Consider the following 6,000-nt stretch of genomic DNA (forward strand, 5'->3'; position numbering starts at 1 on the left):
TGGCAGAATTCAGTTCTTGCCACTGCAGGACTGAGTGTCCAGACCTCTCACTGGTTGTCAGCTGGAGGCCCCCGCTTAGTTCCTTGCCAGCTGGGTGCTCCCTGCATGGCCTGGCTGCTGACTGGACCACTGACATGATTACTGTCACTACCAGCAAGTGTCGAGAGCCAAGCTGCCAGCAAGAGGGGTCTTTTCAGGTCCTGCCCATATCCAAGGGGAGAGGCTCATACGAAGGATTGGATACCAAGAGGTGCGGGTGGGGCTAATGGGAAGGCACCTAGAGTTTGTCACAGCTTTTTTTTTTTTTTAACTGAATCTCTTTAAATTGGTCGTCTCGCCCTACAATGCAAATGCTTTGTGTAGCAAGTAAAAAGAAAAATGGCTCTGACAATATGAAAAACCCTGGCTGGGCACTGTGGCTTATATAAGCCTGTAATCCCAGCACTTTGGGAGGCCCAGGCGGGTGGATCCCTTGAGGTCAGGAGTTCAAGTCCAACCAGGCCAACATGGTGAAACACCATCTCTACTAAAAATAACAAAATTAGCCAGGCATGGTGGCATGCGCCTGTGGTCCCAGCCACTCGAGAGATTGAGGCAGGAGAATTGCTTGAACCTGGGAGGTAGAGGTTGCAGTGAGCTGAGTCGGGCCACTGCACTCCAGTCTGGGTGACAGAGTGAGACTCCACCTCCAAAGAAAAAAAAGACCTACTGTTGGGCCAGACACTTTTAAACATTGTTTAAGTAACCCTGCAAAGTAAAAAAAAATCTATTTACCGGTAAGAGGAGGTGCCAGGAGGTCATGTAACTTGAATGAAAGAATCTGCTTTTCTTATTTGAAAGCCTTTGTTCTCTAAACTGTCTCCTGTCTGCTATAGTAATGCTGTCCTAACCCTCATTGGAAACTATTCCCTGGGTCTCTTCTTGCCTCCCTTCTTTCTGAAGGCTGAAATGAGGGGCAAGTTTAACTTTTGCAGATACGTTGATCTTTAACTTAAATCAAATTTTGTTTTTTAATTTTGATAATGTTCAAAGTACCTATTATCTGTCTTTTTGTGGAGAAAACTGCTGGAGGTTTAGTGAAACGATATCTTAAAACAATTCATCAAGGTGGCTGCTCTGCAGTGAACAATAGAAGGTACCCTGGGAGCTCTTCTATTCAGCGTCCCTAGAACAGTTTCCTAGTGCCCCAGATTTAGCATTGTAGTGGCCAGGCAATCATTTTTGTGTGATGTTCAGTGAACTCGGAAGGGAGGAGAAAGCCAAATTAGATCAAAGATAGATAATTTCACAGGCTCATGTTCTCAAAGAAAGGGATCTGCGGGTTCTGTCTAACAATTTCTCAAGCTGTGGAGTTTGGTTACTCATTGTAGTCATGAGAATGCTTTAGGTATCAAATACCTTACACCCTGGTTAGAAACTGCTTGTTATTGTATGTTGACTAGGGGGTCTTAGACAAACTTAGTTGCAAGCTTTAGCATGAAAGAACTTAGTCATTCAGTTTAGAGAGAGACAAAAGATTGTTTTTGCGAAAGCCTGCTCTTTATCTGAAAGGGGAAAATGATTTATTCTGTTTTACAGCATTTATTCTCTAAACTTCTATGGCTTACATTAGCTTAACTGTGTCTCCAGGTATTGGCTTTTTTTTTTTTTTTTTTTTTTTTCAGACAGAGTCTTGCTCTTGTTACCCAGGCTGGAGTGCAATGGCGTGATCTCGGCTCACTGCAACCTCCGCCTCCTGGGTTCAAGCGATCCTCCTGCCTCAGCCTCCCGAGTAGCTGGGATTACAGGCGCCTGCCACCACGCCCAGCCAATTTTATATTTTTAGTAGAGATAGGGTTTCACCATGTTGGCCAGGCTGGTCTTGAACTTCTAACCTCAGGTGACCCACTTGCCTCAGCCTCCCAAAGTGCTGGGATTATAGACGTGAGCCACCACGCCCAGCCAGTATTGGCTTTTTGCAAATAAAAGAGAAAGATTGTTTTTGCTTACATTTATATTTAAATCTCAAAATAATTAAAACTAAAAAATCTCAAATTATTTAGTAAGTTCCTGGTAGAGTTAAAATAGAAACCTGAAAAATTATACTTTTTTTTTTTTCCTTTCCTTTTCTTTTTTTTTTTTTTTTGAGACAGAGTCTCACTGTGTAGCCCAGGCTAGAGAGCAGTGACTCAATCTCAGCTCACTGCAACCTCTGCCTCCTGGGTTCAAGGGATTGTCCCACCTCAGCCTCCCGAGTAGCTGGGATTACAGGCATGTGCCACCATGCCTGGCTAATTTTTGTATTTTTTGGTAGAGACAGGGTTTCGCCATGTTTTTGCCAGGCTGGTCTCGAACTCCTGACCTCAAGTGATCTGCTCGCCTCAGCCTCCCAAAGTGCTGGGATTACTGGTGTGACCCACCATGCCTGGCCATACTGTTTTTTTTTTTTCCCCCTCAAGTAAGTGTATACTTGGCCTCCAATTAACTTTACAAATCTCTTCAATGTTGATCTGTCACTGATGGCTTCTTCATGGGACATTCCAAAGCCTTTATCTTATTTACCCAGCCTCTCCACAGTACTTAATACGATTGACAGTTTCTTTCTTGAAATACTCTTGGTTGAAAACACACTTTCTAGGTTTTCCTTGGACCTCAGATGCTCACTGGCCCAGGCTTCATCTTCAGCCTTCTTCCTAGATTATCTCCATTCCATGGTCCCAGATACCATATGAAATATGCAGACATCTCCCATATCTGTCTCTAGAGATTTTTATCAGTCCTGCTGGCAGGAAATAGATGGCTTACTGAAATTGGATAATTTGAGGAAAGTTTAATAAAAGGACCTTTACAAAGTTGTATGTAGGGTATAGGGAAACCTCAGGGTGAGTTTAGTTCTTGGGACTAGTAACATTGGAGTCCTGTTACTACTACTCCTGGGTCTGAAGATTGAATAGAGGGAGTTGGTTAATGGAACCAGGAGACCAACAGGCTATCTAAAAAGAGTGGGGGCCTGGAGGAAGCAGTAGGAGTAAATATTCTCACTCTCCAGATTGGCCAACTCCATCATTAGTGCCTTCACACCTGTTTGTTTTCTCTGACCCGTTTCCCCACCATCCTATAACTAGGCAACACCTACTTATTTATCCTTCAGGTTTAAGCTGAGGCATCACTTGGGGAAGCATTCCAGAATAATTCCTCTTTCTTCCAACACACACACGTACAAAATAACATGCTACATGGGTTCCAAGAGAGCATGAAGCACTGTTTAGTCACCACTACAGCTCCCAGAGGGGTTGATTAGGATATATTAATAGCAGGGTCACAATAAATATTTATATTGATTGATTGCTTACAACTTGGTATTTTCAGAAATCATATTCTTAGAAGAGTTGAATTTATCCCAACTGTCTTGATGAATTTTATTCAAGAATGTTAAAAAATACTTTGAAGAAATTTTAAGTACACAGAAAAGTTGAAAGAATAGTATAATAGTATAACTTTCACCTAGATCCACAAATGCAACATTTTACCATATGTGCTTTATCTAATTTCTTTTGCTGAATCATTTGAAAGTAAATTGTAACACCATGATACTTCACCCCTAAATACACATTCATCTAGGAATAAGAATATTCTCCTCCCTAGCCATAATGTCATTGCCATATCTGAGCTGATTAAGAATAACTCAATATCCAATATGATAGATCTGTATGGAATAAATTGTCCCTATCATCCCAAAGTGTCTTTTAAAACATTTTCTCCTCATCCGGGGTCTAGTCCAAGGTTCAGGCATACTTTTGGTTATATCTTTCCTCTTTTAATCTAGAATAGTCCTCTGCTTTTTCTGCCCATGGCAATGAACATTTTGAAGTGTCTAAGCCAATTGTCTTGTAAAATATCCCCTATCCTGGATTTTTCTGGCTATGTTTTATTATTATTTTTTTTTATTTTGAGACAGAATATCCCTCTTTTCCCAGGCTGGAGTGCAGTGGCATGATTATAGCTTACTGTAACCCTGAATGCCTGGGCTCAAGCAATTCTCCTGCCTCAGCCTCCTGAGTATCTGGGACTACAGGCCTGTGCCACCATGCCTGGCTAACTTCTTTTTTGGTAGGGATGGGGTCTCACTATGTTGTCCAGGTTTGGTTGTTTTCTTAGTAGATGTGGATTTTACTTTTGGCAAGGATATAGCATAGATTGTGTGGTGCCTCTGTTACTGCATCATGTCAAGAAGCACACAATGTCAGGTTGTCCCACTGTTGGTGATGCTAAGATTAATCGCTGGGTTAAGATCGCCAGATCTTTTTCCATTTTAAAGTATATATCTTTTCTTTTGTAAATGAACAAAATAATCTGTGGGGTAATACTGTGAGACTTTTAAAACAACCTTTCATTGAGCACCTACGTACAAGGCCCTACTAAGTGTTCTAAGTAGTCCCTTGATGCTTGAGAAATCATGTGGCTAGAATCGTGAAGTCCTTTTTGAGAATCGTAGCGTACTAAGATTGTGGGGCTTTTTTCTTGTCATTTAATTGTGTGTGACTTTTATTTTCTATTCAGAAGAAAGTATGTAGTGGATGGGGGTAAGGGTTATGTTTGGCACGTGAGCTTATTAGTTAATATCACCAGGGCATAGATGAATAAACAATGGAATTAAGAGTCAGGAGACTTGAATTTAAATCCTGGTTTTGCTACTTACTGGCTTTATGATCTTTGATAATTTTTCTCTGAGCTCATTTCCTTTGTAAGTGGAGGAAATAATACCAAACACAGCTGTAGTAAGAGCAAAATGAGGATCATAGAGGGCCTGGCCTATAATAGGTGCACAGTGATAAGCACCTAATGATAAACTTGTTCCCTCATTTGTTCTTTAATCTTTAGGAATGAAGTCTAATTGGATATGCTAAGAATGAAAACTTTTTTGATCTGTAGTTATGATGAACACAGGAAAGGTCTTAAACAGTTCACATCAACAACCAGCCCTCTGCCCCCATAAAAAAGCTCAAAGCTTTCTTAGGTTTCAGTGCTTAAAGGAGAATATGTATTCACTACAAGATTATTATGCTTTGGCAGCACATGAATCCCAGGATTGGGAAATTGTATAGAGGGCATGAAGCTATGCCAGATATAATTAACCTGCACAAAAAGTATGTTGAAATCCAGAGGGTGGCCAAGATAGGCTCTCAGGATGATTTTTTGAAGGAATGATTATATTAGATTCAGGGAGTACATGTGCAGGTTTGTTACTTGGCTATATTGCGTGATGCTGAGGTTTGGGGTGTGAATGATCCTGTCACTCAGTAAGCACAGTACCTAACAGTTTTTCAACCCTTGTCACCTTCCCCCTTCCAGTAGTCCCCAGTGTCTGTTGTTGCCATCTTTTTATGTCCCTGAGTACCCAAGGTTTAGCTTCCACTTATGAATGAGTATATGTGGTATTTGGTTTTCTGTTCCTGTGTTAATTTGTTTCGGGTAGGCCTACCTAGGATGATTTTTTTTTAATTTTATTATTATTATACTTTAAGTTTTAGGGTACATGTGCACAACGTGCAGGTTTGTTACATATGTATACATGTGCCATGTTGGTGTGCTGCGCCCATTAACTTGTCATTTAGCATTAGGTATATCTCCTAATGCTATCCCTCCCCACTCCCCCCACCCCACAACAGTCCCCAGTGTGTGATGTTCCCCTTCCTGTGTCCATGTTTTCTCATCGTTCAATTCCCACCTATGAGTGAGAACATGCGGTGTTTGGTTTTTTGTCCTTGCGATAGTTTGCTGAGAATGATGGTTTCCAGTTTCATCCATGTCCCTACAAAGGACATGAACTCATCGTTTTTTATGGCTGCGTAGTATTCCATGGTGTATATGTGCCACATTTTCTGAATGCAGTCTATTGTTGTTGGACATTTAGGTTGGTTTCAAGTCTTTGCTACTGTGAATAGTGCCGCAATAAACATACATGTGCATGTGTCTTTATAGCAGCATGATTTATAATCCTTTGGGTATATACCCAGTAAT

Source organism: Pan paniscus, chromosome 10, assembly GCF_029289425.2.
Source record: "Pan paniscus chromosome 10, NHGRI_mPanPan1-v2.0_pri, whole genome shotgun sequence".
In the NCBI taxonomy this organism is placed as follows: domain Eukaryota; kingdom Metazoa; phylum Chordata; class Mammalia; order Primates; family Hominidae; genus Pan; species Pan paniscus.